Source organism: Planococcus citri, chromosome 3 (genome assembly GCF_950023065.1).
Source record: "Planococcus citri chromosome 3, ihPlaCitr1.1, whole genome shotgun sequence".
Lineage (NCBI taxonomy): Eukaryota > Metazoa > Arthropoda > Insecta > Hemiptera > Pseudococcidae > Planococcus > Planococcus citri.
The window spans coordinates 11,152,292-11,167,423 of record NC_088679.1 but is presented as its reverse complement, the minus strand read 5'-3'; the positions used below and the strand labels follow the sequence as shown (position 1 = coordinate 11,167,423).

Here is a 15,132-nt window from a genome sequence, read left to right as displayed (position 1 = left end):
CTCTGAGTCAGAACAAAATTTTTTCCAAGAAATTCGAAAATATTACTAGGTACATAATTAATAATTCGTCATAAATTGATTATATCTCACTGGAATAATATTACGAATCTTTCATTTTAAAAACAAAAAAAAAAGAACAAGGGGCCCCAAAAATATTTACTTTTTAATTTTCGAAAATTGTAGGTATTCGCAGAGGATGCTTCAAAAATATGTACATAAAATAATAATTTTTTTTCTAATTTAGTTCTTTGGCTTTTTAATTTTTTTCTCATTTTTTTTTAGTTGAGAAAAAAAAATACTTACAGGGAACCTCTTGAGGTGTCCGCCACCAATTTGAACGGGACCGCAATTTTTGGAAAGAGCATGTTCTAAAACCCCCAAATCCAAATTTTCAGCTGCCCAAGTTCATTTTTCGATTTTTGGCGAATTTTTGAAAATCCAAAATTGACTATTTTGTTGATTTATCATTTTTTTAAAAAAGTACGTACTTGATCAGTAAGAATGTTCAAAATAAGTCCTAAAACTGATATTAACCCCCCGAATACAAATTTCGCCATTTCCAGCCATTCTGGAGCCTCCAGTGCGATTTTTCCATTTCTCCAGAATTTTGAATTTGCTCCAGAAGGCGTGAATATGAAGTTGGGCAGCTAAAAATCGAGTTGTGTGTTATACTCGACCTCTTTAACGAATTTATCCACATTTGAGCCGATTCTGGAGCGAACACCTCATAAGTGGTTTTTCAACCAGCTTTTTTTCAAAATAAAAATATCCAAAAACCAAAAATTCCTCGTTTGTGAGAAAATTTTAGAAATTTGGGCGAATCGCTGTATCTCGACATTAATTAACCACACGAGAGCGAATTTCGCCATTTCCAGTCTTTCTTGGGCCTCCCTTTAATTTTTGGATATTTTTATTATGAAAAAAGCTGGTCAAAAACTCACTGTTGAGGTGTCCCCTCCAGAATCGGCTCAAATGAGAATAAATTCGTTAAACAGTTCGAGTAGGTATAACACACAACTCGATTTTTAGCTGCCCAACTTCATATTCACGCCTTCTGGAGCAAATTCAAAATTCTGGAGAAATTGAAAAATAGCGCTGGAGGCTCCAGAATGGCTGGAAATGGCGAACTTTGGATTCGGGGGGTTAATATCAGTTTTAGGACTTATTTTGAACATTTTTACTGGTCTTGTTAGGTATAAGTTACATACAAAGGAATCTTTTGAACTGAAACTTTGGTTTGAAGGAAACTAATAAGCTAAATCGTAACTTGAAAGGGCATGTCCTATAGATAAACTACAGTTGGCCAAAATTTTAAATACTCGAGTTCATTTTTGGATTTTCGGTGAATTTTTGAACATTTTAAAAAATTCCAGAAATCGCAGTTATTACGACGATTTTTCAATTTTTTCATCAAATATCAAACTCAGAGAAAAAAAGTGACCGATTTTCTTCTCTTTCTAATTAAAAAAAATTGAACTTCATCATATCTCAAAGAATGAGCAAAATTCGTTCAAAATGATGAATCGAATTCATCGATAAGATTTTTCTAATAAAAAATTGAATAAACTCTATTTCTATAAATGTATGCCTCACTCAAAAAAATCTTAAAATTATTCAATTTTTCTTCGAATTTTTTCCCTCAAAGGTTTTGAAATGAATCACTGCAGCAGCTCGAAAATGTGATTTTCTTCTGCTTAGGATTTCGAAGTACAATTCTCAGAAAATTGAATAAATCTAATTTTATTATTTTCAATGTTTATTAAACGGGTAGGTACCTATCTACCTATTTATTTTTGAAACTCGTAATGTGCTAAAAATCACGTTCGAGATATTCGACTGAAAATTTTGAAAACAGTAGATTATCCTTTTGAGGACCATAAAAGTCTAGAAAAAGAGATAGTAATACAGCATTCGGGAATTCTAATCACATTTTCACACCTTTGTGGAAAAAATTGAAAATCATGAATATTGCTAAAAGCTCCTGATTTGCTGAAAATGGTGAAATATCATTTTTTGGAACATCGATTGTCAGGTCAAAAACTAATTTTTACACATTTTACAGAAAGTTAGACCTTATATGGTTTCTAAGATGTTTAAAACATTTCTGAGAGGTTGCAGAAATTTTGGTTTCGATTTCAAAGAATCCAAAATACGTTCATCGCAAACATAATTGTACATTCATTGAAAAAAAGATGAAAAAAATCTTGATAATTGTCGGAACTTGAACTTACATAAAGATCGTATTTTATATTAAACAGAGTAAATTGGGGGGGGGGGGAGTTATTGAAGCAGGAAAAAATGAGGAAAACATCGTTCACTTTCCAATTTGGAAAGCAGCTCTTTAAAAAAATGCTCTTCAACAGCTTTGTCTCGCAAAAATAAGGACAGACCTTTCAGAAAAAATTGCTTCAAAAATGGTTTCAATTACTTCATTTGAAGCAACTCTCCTTCGCCCACACAAATTACGAAAATTGTCACTTTTTGACCATTCTGGAGCCTCCAGTGAGTTTTAAATTTTCACCGAAATTTTAAAACATTGGTTTATTGTTGCCCCAAGCAGAGCAATTTAAAATTTTTAAAGAAAATTGAAAACTCACTGGAGGTTAAAGAATGACCTCATTTTGTTTAAAAAAATAAAAATTAGACATAAAAAATTACCATAATTATTGTATTTTTTAATTTTTTGAATTTTCAAAAATTCGCAAGAAATCCAAAAATGAACTCTAGCACCTAAAATTTTGATCATCACAGTGTTTTAAGACATGCTTTTTCATTTAATATATAGCTTGATTTCGTTCGAATTTGAATCTACAAATATTTAACACCATGAAAATCTTAATGATACCTTTAAATATTACAAACTGAAAAATTTAAAGAAATCCCATTCCTCTACATACCTCTGGAAAACGAGGAAAGAGGTCATCAGTGTGACCCAAAAATCGAGTCTTGAAATTAATCAATCGAATAAAAATAAATACATCAAACTACAAATACGACGAGTATATACGAAACAAAATGTAAGAGCGAGTACGATGACGTCTGACAACGTAATTTTCAGTGAAAAATTATAGCAATATTTCTCTCGCGAAATACGTACTCGTATTACGACGAGACTATTTGTACCTACTCGTATTTAATCCATGACTACCTATTTTTCCCAGAAAATATGCATTAAGTAGGTAAAATAAACGTGAAAAGCGTTCGCGTCTATTATGATGATAAACAATCAACCTGAATACATTTATTGAGGCAATTAGGAATTTTTTCTCTTTGAAAAGAACAAAAAAAAGAGGTATTTACTGAACTTTTTTAATAGAAAATTTAATGAAGACGAAGAGTAAGTATGTAAGTACTTCAAGTAAAAAGAATAATAGGCAGCTTTTTTCAAAAAAAAAAAAAAAATATTCAACGAAAAGTAAGTATTTTTGGTCACGATTCTTTATTTTAAAATTTTTAGATGTAAGGAGATAAAATGTAAGTACTAAAAAAACAAGTACTTCATGCTTCAGGGCGCGAAACACCCGTCACACATGAGCAGATAATATTTCGGGTGCAAGCAGCGTGGGCGAAAACGTATAGAAACAACCTACCATAGGTACCTTATAGATATTTCAAAACAACTTTCGAAAAAAAAGTAAAGTAATAATAGAAATATTTTTTTTTAGAAATTACCTTATTGATATTTTCATCTCTGCCCACAACGATTTTTTTTTCGAAACTTAAAAAAGTAGAACAACGTTTTAAAATAATTCAAAAATTCACCGAAGGAAAAAAAAGTAAAAAGCAGAACTATTTCGAGATCAGGAGTTACTATCAGCAGGACTGTTAGACCTAGTTTGACTATTTCTCACCAAAAATGAAAATAAAAACAACCACACAAAGCATACCTATACGTATAGGTATAGGTATGGCTATTGTTTGAAGCATCTTCTATAGGCAAATACGTGACTAGGGTTTTCTCAGGAGGAGGCAGGAACGTGACAGAAAATTAACAAGAAGAGATCCAAATGAGAAGCAAATAGCAATCGAGAAAGGGTGATTTTCTTCACAAAACCACCCAAAATACAGAAACGTTTTACTAGGAAAACGAAGAAACACACGTGTATAGTACATACCTAGGTACTTGATAATGCTGAAAATTTCTCATCATCGAAAAAAGATGTGATTTGAATGTCAAATTATCAATTTGGTCAGGCGTCGGTTTCAATTCTGAGGATTGTTAGACCCGAAATAAAAACATAGGTGCCTTAGAGATGCATGGAAACCTGAAATTTTGAAAATACACTCGGCTAATAAAATTTTTATTTTCAGAGGCACTGAGTTTTTTATTTTGATCACTGTTCGGTTTCAATATAAATAAACTGGGCCTCCAATGACGAATCAAGAAGGTGGGCAAGCCAGATGAATATTGACTCGAGTGAACGAATCTCGAGATCACAATTATCCAAGCCCATCAAAAAATTGAATTTTGATGCACTATTGGCTGAAGCTTGCTGAAAAGAAATTATTTCAGAACCGATGATTTTCATAGATGTTTTTACCAAGATTTGACGACACGACTTTGAAAAATTTTTAGTTATTTTTTTTGTCTGGAACAGGAATTTTAGTTGTGAATTTTAATTTTTTCCTTATTTTTAGTGAATTTTTTTAGTCATGCTGAAAAGAAATTATTTCAGAACCGATGATTTTCATAGATGTTATTACAAAGATTTGACGACATGAATTTGAAAAATTTTAGCTTTTTTTTGGCTGGAACAGGAATTTTAGTTGTGAATTTTAATTTTTTTCCTCATTTTTAGTGAATTTTTTTAGTCATGCTGAAAAGAAATTATTTCAGAACTGATGATTTTCATAGATGTTATTACAAAGATTTGACGACAATATGATTTTGAAAAATTTAAGCTATTTTTTTGGCTGAAACAGGAATTTTAGTTGTGAATTATTTAATTTTTTTCCTCATTTTTAGTGAATTTTTTTAGTCATGCTGAAAAGAAATTATTTCAGAACCGATGACTTTCATATATGTTTTTACAAAGATTTGACGACATGACTTTGAAAAATTTTAGCTTTTTTTTGGCTGGAACAGGAATTTTAGACGACTGTGAATTAAAATTTTTTCCCTCATTTTTGATGAATTTTTAGTGAATTTTTTTAGTCATTTTCACAAATTGATTTTACTGATTTTTTCTGTGTTTTTCTTCTGTTTTCAGTGATCATCGCTGATTTTTCTTAGCGTTTTTTCAGATTTTCAAAAATTATTTTCACTCATTTTGAGAGATTTTTGTCATTTGATTTCACTGGTGATTTTTTTCAGGGATTTTTTTTTCAGAATTTTTGTAGCATTTTTCACAGATTTGTAAGAAGTGATTTTTATTGATTTTTGTGAGCAATTTTTATTGCTGAATTTTTTCAGTAGGTAGATAATTTTTGCCTTTGGATTTTCGTTCAACTTTTTTCATTTCTGCTGCAAAGATTAAAATTCAATTTCTCCAGCTCACGTTTGTGCCCATGAAGAAACAATGTAAGATCCTAATAAGTCCCCAAAATATTGAAAATGCTGTACAGATGTTAAAATCTCATTCTTCTGGGCAGCTCGAAGCTAATTTTGGGGTCAAAATTCCTCAGATTCAGAATCTTTCGACAGTATATTATCTTCTTCCTGATGAATCAATTTTCCAAAAATATTAGACTAGAAAGCAGCAAAAAAAACACTCCACAAGCTTAAATAACTCATTTATCAATCTACAGAAATTTCAAAAAAATTAAACATGCATCAAACACGTTTATAAACACCCAAGTTCATTCAAGCAGATTTTAGAGAATTTTTTTGATACCTTAGATTTCCAAAATTTCACTGGGAGGCTCCAGAACTATCGAATCTATCTCCAATTTCGATCTGGAGATACCGAAAGTGTACCATAAACTATCCAATTCAATCGGATGAAATTTCATGGCTTCCCAAAATTTTTCTACAGGTTTCAGAACTCCTCAAAATGACTCGAAACACATCCTATAGGTTCAGGAGAAGGGGAAGGGGGGGTGGAAGGTCAAAAATGAGAAATTCATTAAATTCCAGCTTTCTCACTCGGTCCTTTGATTTTTTTTTTCAATATCACCGAAGCTCGAAAAATGAACTTTTGCAAAAATGAAATTTTGACTGGTGGGGTATTTTTGTATTCTCTTTCAATCTACTAATAGCTTTGTTTGGGTCCAAAATTTTTTCACCAAATCAGATTCTTTAATTCTTCGAAAAATGTAAAATATAAAATAAAACACTCAAAAGTACACTGATGTGTCTCTATCTTGAAAAATTCACAGCCACAAATTTTGAAATTTCCTTGCACTAATATTTAAAAACCTCGTCCAAAATTTAAATCCCCCCCCCACTTGCTGGATTTTCACCCCCGCCCCTGGCAGAAAAAAGTTCAATCAACTAAATCACTAATAATCCCATCCACGATCGAGTATCCATCGTACAAGTACATGCATAACCTTCATCCAGAGGAGACCTACCACACAAGATCCAAATACGTGTGCGTGATCACCAAAATACCCATAATTTACACCTCATATTGTCTTATAGTCTTCAGTCTTCTTCTTAGTATATTCGAACCATTCTCTAAAATTACACCACACCCGATCCAATAGGTAAGCCAGATCCCTCACCCTAGCAACATTCAACATACTACGACTCAACACTTCAAGAAACCCATCTCTATATACTTAAACCTCGCGTAATAATACATTTTAAAAGATAAGTTTCATTAAAAAATCAACCCGGCTGGTAATTGAATATGCATAAATTTAGACCAGCTCTCGAAGCACATGCTTCGGGCCAAATAAGAAAAATATTTTAACGAGCGAGTGGTTCGCAAGAGTAAGTATACGAACCGCGAGAGAAAAAAGAACAAAAATACGTAACTTATCTTCTCTTTTACGTGAATATTTTGCATAAATAAATCATTAATGGGTTTTCGCAGCAGCCATATTTTTATTTGATGTTGAGGTGCTCGAATCGCGATATGTGTATTTTCTTTTCTCGTTCGAGAATTATTTTTGGTGTTCGTTTAAAAACCTCAAAACTGTTTAGCAATCCAAATCGTATCTCAAAATCTAGAAAAATTTGCAGCATTCTATATTCTGTCGTATATGCTACAATAAAGATGAACAAATTGCATCGAGGATCATTTCATAATAATATTATACAAAGACACGATCCAAGGACTTGGATGCATCTGCGGTTAATTCGGTTTATCAAAGATGGGTGCAGATTGCAGATGCATCGAATATTAAATAACATAAAAACGTAACAATAATTATTGCACCATTGCAATTCTCAAACAGCACACGTAGATAAGTACGAGTATTTGCAGGTACATTTGTACGTGCATAATATTTTCTAATTACATTTATGTTATCTATTATGCTTGGTTCATTCCACGAATGAATTTATTTATACGTGAGAGAACTTCTAGTACGAGATATTTTTTATTTTTCTTAAGGTGTAAGAAAAACATCCGCATTATGCATATTGCACCTTTGTATATATATAATATATATGGCCAATATGGTCCTCGAAATATAAGGCAACGTAGGAACAAAGGGGTTGTAAAAATTGAAATAATAATACGAGACTTGGGTATAGGATCGGATGGGTTGTCTCTTCCTGTCTCCCAAAAGTATTCAAGGTATATCCGCATCTCTTCGGTGTATATACGAAGAGCGGAATCAAATCAACCATATAAGTATTTGCTGGTGCGACTAAGGTCATATTTATCGAAATATACAACATAGAGCACTGATTGTAGACGTTAATTACGATGCTAACAGTAACAAGTATTTATTAACGACATCATATACTTAGGTAAGTACACTTCGCATCTAAAGCACGTCTTTTCTTCTTACCTTCAAAAGTTCATTTATCCTTTTTTGGGGGCCGATGAATGTAGAAAGAAAACAACAATCCTATAGCAACACACAACACTACTGGGTGCTAATAGCCACTAAAGAAGAAGAAAAAAAACCGTACATGTTAATTAAGCACTTTCGATAGGTACACGCGGGGTTGTCGAGTGAGAGGGAGGGGGAGGGTGGAGGGACACACCGAATAAATACACGTTAACGCGGCACTTTTGAGGTCTTGTAAAGTGAAAAAAAACTCGATCGCGAAAACAAACACCACCACCGAAAACAAAATGTAAAAAAAATACACGAAATAAAGAACAAACTCAGCACGCGAAAGAGTAAGTATTTTATATACGTAGATGCAAATACCGCATTACCACAATAGTATGTTGAGCTTCTGCATCTGTGTTGTTTGCTCTCTCTGACATAATCTTCTAAGCCATCCACTTGTACATGCCCATGCCGGTTTACCCAACTACTTAAACAACTCACGCTACCAACCGGTACAGCCGAGAACTACGAGTAAATCGTCTACATTAATTAAACTCGTTACCGGCTCTCTGCTCTCTCAGTCTCAGTTTCCTCTGTTGTTTCTGTTTCGCGGTTTCGATGCGTTTATTCGGTTTAATTCCGCCGACATAATATACTCGTACATACATATAAGACTCGCAGGCACAGGCTGGGCTGGCGTATGCCGATGAAGCCGAAATTACCAAGAATATAAATGGAGGAGTTGTGGAGTTGATTGTGAGTGAAGAAGTCAAAGGGTACCCACGCGACAATGTCCGGTCAATTAAATTATGCTCATCGCGATTTCCTCCTCGAAAGGGCATCGCCGCGCTGCTGCGCTGTGATCCACATAATTACAGCGGCCAACTTCCGTGCTCGGTGCTCTTAGACATTCCGTAGATTGTTATCTGTGCGTCGTTTAGGAGCTGAAAAGAAAAGGGAGGGGTTTTTTGGATGGTAGATGGTGATGAAGATGATGAAGGTGGTGATTGCTGGAGTGTGTGCTTGTAAGGGAATTTTTTGAGGTTTTTGGTTTTGATTTTTTTGAGAATGGTAGGTTCGTGATGTTTTTGGAATTTCTAGAAAATTTTACCTAATTTTTCAAGTTTTGACCAAAGTTCTTAAAATTATTGAAAAGCTCTAAAAAATGCTATTTTCAACTGAAAAATACGCGATATTTTTGAAATAGAAGGGTCTCACTTTTTAGTGTGCGTAGCACACTATTGGTTTTGCTTTGAGAAATTGAAATTGCAATTACAATGAATGTTCTCTTAAGCTATCCAACCGTTTTTCGTACCTATTGGACACCATTTGAGAATCATTAAGGCGGAGGGTATAGATTTATTTTCATGCAATTCGGATGGGTAATTGCTGAGTAATTGCAATTTTAGTTTATTATTTTAATGCATTAAATCCTAAAAAAAAGGGAAAAGGGGACTTGTAGAACACCAGCCGCTCATTGTACCCTGTTATACCCCCAGTCTATTCCATCACCAGCTGTGTTTCATTGTACCCTGTTACACCCCCAGTCTGTTAGCTGTAAATTCCAAGTGGGAGTGGTTTGGTGGGGCGTTTACCAAACAAATATATTATTTTAATGCCCTAACCCTGGTAGTGAATTTGTGGTTGAGTGGTTAGGGCATGTAGGTAGGAATAGGAAATTTAGGGACCCAGGTTCGAATCCCCGTGAGGTAAGTAGGTAGGTAGGTGACAGATTTTTCGTAGGAAAATTGGATAGGTAAATGCTTTGGAGTTACCTATGTAGTACATGATAATGGGGCAAAAATAATGCTGAAATTGAGTTATGAATTATGATATCATTTGCTAATTAAAAATTCATTTCATTAATTTTTTGTCTACCTATAGCCATAAGTATAGTAAGAATTACCTTGACATGAATAATTTTCAACTTTTTACTTATAATTTAAAAATTACTTCAAAATGAGTAATTAAACTAATTTTTGTACAATTGAAACATGTAATTTTTATTATCATGATTTAGTATAAATTATTAAAACAAAATGATTTTTACTATTGGTACCTATAGCAAAATTTATTAAAATGACAATTTTTACTATACCTACGATTAGAGTAAAAATTATTGAATGGGATCTGGTACTTAATTGTGCTAAATACCAGTATTTAGTTAAATTTTTTTGTAAAAATTACCCATATTTTTTTTTGTGTAATTTAGAGGCAATTCAAATTCTTAACATATTTTATAAGATTTAATTCTTAATTTAGAATAAAAAGCAAGTTCTGAAAATTGGTTTGAAAATTTATAAATTTGAAGACAATGGAAATTCTAAAAAAAATTATATGAAAATTTGTATTATTTAGAGACGCTGAGAATTCCAAAAATTGATTAAAAGTTCTGTAAGTTGCAGATAATGTGAACTTTAAAATTATATGAAATAAGTATTGTAATATTTATGAAGAAGATGAGAATTCTGAAAAATTGGAGGCAATGTAAATTCCAAAAATTGAGTAAAAGTTTTACAATTTGTGGACAATATGAACTTGAAAATTGAATTTCAAATTTTTTAATTTAAAGACAATAAGAATTCTGAAAAATTATTCAAAATTTGACTATTTAGAGGCAATGTGAATTCTAAAAATTGACTGCAAATTTCCTAACTCAGCAGCAATGCAAAATTCTGAAAATTTATTGAAAACTTTATGAAATTGTAGCGATGGGAAATTCGGGAAATTGATTTGAAATTTTGTAAATTTTAAAACAATGCTAACTATGAAAAACAACTAGAAATTTCTTAATTTAGAAGCAATACAAGCTTATAAATTATTCTGAAATACCTATTGTAATTTGGAAAATATGAAAACACTGAAAAACAAATTATTATTTTGAAGCAGTGAGAGTTTCAAAAATTCTCATTACTGTGACATGGTTGATTCACTTATGCACTACCTAGATGTAATAACGGTTATAGCTGTAGAAAAGGCAGCTAGCTACGCACACTTTGCAGCTAAGCTTTGCTTAGCTGTCTAGTTTTTCTACAAAGGAGGTATTCCAACTAATAGAAAATCTTTGATCCAAGCAGAGTTGAATGGAAAACTCATGAAAAAATACATCACCTGCCAAAATTCCAGAATCTAAAGAGAATTTTTCGACTTTTTAATAAATTTTTGAAAATCTATGGGTTGAAAATGCAAAAACTCAAAATTCTAGCAAATTGACTGAGAAAGCTGGAATTTAGTATGATTTCTACTTCGGACTGCACGAATTGATTGGAAACGGTTTTTAATATTTTTGAGCAGTTCTGAAGCCTCCAGCAGATTTTTGAAATTTGAAATCCCCACAAAATTTTACCAAATGAAATTGGAAAGCTAAAATTTACTCTATACTCTAATATCAACATGCTGAGTCGACTTAAAGTGGTTTCAAGCAGTTTTGGAGTATCCAGCTATATTTTGGAGATTCCAGGTTTTCAAAAAATGCCATAAAAACTGTCAAGATTAACTTCAGAACGTATATGAACACGATTGGAGCTTGTTAGTGACCTACTTGAACAATTACACACCATTTTTTCACTTGGAAAAAAGTACGATTCTAAACCGATAGCAACCAGTGGCGTAGCCAGAGCATATCTGTAGGAGGGGGGTTGGTTTTATTATGAGAAAGGTACATCTTATGATTTTAGGAAGAGAAAAAACAAATCAGCCCGAGCGTAGCGAGGACCTTTGATTATATAATCAAAGGCGAGGACAGAAGTTTTTGAAAATTCTTATTTTAATATGTGAAAGGACAATGTTTTTTTATAAGAGGAGATTGATTGTTTGGGCTTCAAAATTTCAGAATTTAAATGATTTTTTTTTTTAGAAATTTCGAGTCTGAAATAGAAAAGCAAAAATACCCAAACAAAGTGAGGGCAAAAGCTCTGGAAATTTCGTGTTTTGAGAAGTGAAAAAACATCAGAAAATTTTATTTTGAAAAAGAAAAATCAACAGGCCTTAGCGAAGAAGCGAGGGCCGAAGTTTTTGAAAACTTATTATACTTGAGCAAAGCGGGGGCAAAATATTTCAAAAATTTGCTATCAAGTTCCAAAAAGACCGAAAATTTTAAAAATTTATTAATAATGTCATATTTTTATCAGATCTGTGAGTGCGAAACGATTTTGGGATAGGTTCGGTTTTGGGATCAAAATTTATTCATTTCGTGCTTGGATTTGTTTTAGTTTTGTTCCTCTTGATTTTTATTTCGGTTTCGGGATTGGAAACATTTTTTTCGGTTCCAGGAAGGATAAATCGGTTCCGGTTTCGGGATTTTCATTTCAACCAATTTTAAGCTCAAATTGACTGATGAACCATATAAGGGGTCCAAAAAATGGGAGTTTTTGAATGCATGTGCACTGTGCAGTGGAAAAGTTTTAATTGTCAAATTTTAACGGCGACCCCAAGCTCAATCTGGGAAGGGGGTCCAGACCCTCCACTTCCTGACTTTGCTTCTGAGCAACAGACTTAAAAAATTGGTGTCCAATTGGTCAAATGGGTCAGAAACATGCACCGAACGAGTTTAGAGGCATCAAAATTCATTTCAACAGATTTTATGGCATTTCTTTGGGAAACTGGAATTTCCATGAAAATTGCTAAAGGCTTCAAAATAGCTCAAAGCCACCTCCAGTCGATTCAGTATGAGGAAAATAAGACATCAATTGAATTTTAGCTGTTTTCGACAAGTGACACAGTAACAGTGAATTTTTCAAATTTTCAATTGTGAAATCGCTGGAGAAATTATACAGTTCTGAAATGGTGGCAATTTATTTTCAAAAAATGATGAATAGTCGGTCAAATGGGTCACTAAGAAACTACAAAATCACTTTTATACGCGCTAACGTCAATTTGGACAATTTTATAGCACTTTTTTGAAAATGTTGAATTTCCAGAATACGACTGGAGGCTCCAGAACGGCTTGAAAGCAGCTCAAATCGACTCCAGCGGGTCAAAATTAGGGTACAAAGTGATTTTTTGCTTCTCAACTTCATCGAGTTGTAGAAATTTCAACTTTCAAAAATTTTCTGGAGGCTCCAGAATTGCTCAAAACGGATCGAAACAGTTCCCAATTGTTTTGAGTGGTTGAAAATAGGGTTCATGCTAAATTTCATCTCTCTGAGTCTGTGTCAATTTGGCGAAATTTGGAGTTTTTTTTTTACATTTTTAGATCAAATGATTTTTAAAAATTCACCAAGCCAAAAATTGAAAAATGCACTAGCAATTGAAATTTGGGTCGGTGATGAATTTTGCATGATTTTTTTAGCTTGGATTTCTTTGCTGGGAGAAAAATTTTATTCTTAGATATAGGTAAATTTTTTATTCTTGCTTCATGTCAAAATGTTCTAAAACCTAATTCCAACACTTCAAGTCTATTGGAGCCTACCATGAGAAAATTTTACAAAAATTTTCGCTTTAAAAAAGTACAGAAAAACATCGAATTTCATTATTTTTTTTTTTGAGGGAAAATTTTATTTATACTCAGTGTATACTTTGAAGAAAAAAAATTCCCCAAAATATCAATTTCTCTCTTTTTTTTTGTAAATCAAAACAGAAAAACAAAGACTCATAGAACCTCCCCCCCCTCCCAAAAAAAAAACAAAATCAGTTACTCAAGCGAAGAATTACGAGCCCAGATCAAAAGGTTCCAAGTTCTCCAAACTAGATCAAAAATTGTGTAAACTGATGAAAAAATTGAACGTTCAATTCGTTTATGTGTATATCTCAAAAAAACACGTTTCTGGTCACACTTGAGTTACATTCTCATTTGAAGGCAGCATCTAATAGAAGATAAGGGTATTTTCGGTCCAAAATCCAAAAAAAGGTGCTCAAAATCTCTTAATAAATAAAGAGACGAGCAAAAAACAACTCTAGGAATCTTTTTTCTATCCCAAATGTCCAATTTTCAACCTATTTCGGAAACTTAATGATCTCGTAAAACTCACAATTTTCTTTTTGAGTACCTGAAATTTCTCTTAGAAATTGCCAATAGAGTCTCTACGCTTTGGTAAAAAAAAAAAAAAAATGAAATCGTCGACTGCGTGATCAAGCTCACGTGGAATTTCGATTTCTATTACCTGGAAGAAGCTGAGTTTGAATCTCAACCGGGTGATCCTAAACTTCACCCACCAATAAAAACCAAACTGAACAGCTCCATGCATTTTGACATTTTGATACGTACCTATACCTATAATTTAATTCAATTTAAAATAATTTCCACACACACATTCGTGGTTATTTTCATCTCATTACCTCACAGAACTCTTTTCGATACACCGACCAAGTCCGCAATAAAAAAATCCCATCTTCCAGCTACACGATATAAACACGAGAAAACTAGTCTAAGCGATCTAAAAATACCAGCATTTAGTACATTTATATACTCGCGCGCTGCGAGGCGATCTTAAAAATAGAAAAAAATGACATTTAATTTAGCGGTAATATTGTATTTAAAATATTACACAGAATTACGTAAATATCTAACTTCATTAACTATACCTATACCAAACACCTTTTTCTAAATTTTCAATCTCTCTCAGGAGCCGAGTGTCATTTAACGTATAATTTGTTTTGAGACGCACTGTGTGTGCCATCGAGCTCGCTAATAGAAAAAAATACCCAACTTCTCTCTAAACGACGTCCAGGAATCTGCTAACACCGGCGACCGGCGTATACAACCTGTTCGGCCACGATGTAATATCAAACGCGCGCTTATATATTTTAGCAATTTCATCGAAACTACATCTCATTATATAATCGAATTTGAATGTTTAAATTATCCGGTTTTTTCTCTTTCATCCTTCTCTATCTCTACTGTCTTGTAAGTGACTGAGCCAGCGAGCCTGTGTAATAGATAATCCGAAAAAATTATGTTTACTGCCTGCTGCTAAGGGAATTATCATTTTTTCCACGATGATAAATTTCACTCGACGATATAACAACGGAGAATTTGATAAACGGTCCACACACGTACGTGTTCGCAGCATTATTCGAATAGAATTATTTTTGGGTAAAAAAATGACTAAAAAATCATAATGAAAATCTACCTATTATTTTTGACAAGTTGAAAAATTAAATGATTTATAAGATAACGTTTTTTCGTACGTGTGCGAAATTAAAGGCAATTATGTTGAATTTTTAATTTTACGATTTGGTGGAAAATTTTATATACGTTTGTTCGATGATTTGTGGAAAATATCCACTTGTAAGAAA

General features: G+C 32.8%; 1 protein-coding gene and 1 long non-coding RNA gene across 5 annotated transcripts in view; both read right to left on the bottom strand.

Moving 5' to 3' along the window:
• Nucleotides 1-8,725, bottom strand: part of LOC135840861 (uncharacterized) — a 32,183-nt gene extending 23,458 nt beyond the window's left edge. Inside the window, exon 1 of the long non-coding RNA XR_010557793.1 lies at nt 7,906-8,725. This is a non-coding gene — a long non-coding RNA (uncharacterized LOC135840861). The remainder of the gene's footprint in view (nt 1-7,905) is intronic.
• LOC135840860 (rho GTPase-activating protein 20-like) overlaps nt 1-15,132 on the bottom strand; it is a 363,692-nt gene that overhangs the window by 127,116 nt on the left and 221,444 nt on the right. The window lies entirely within an intron of this gene.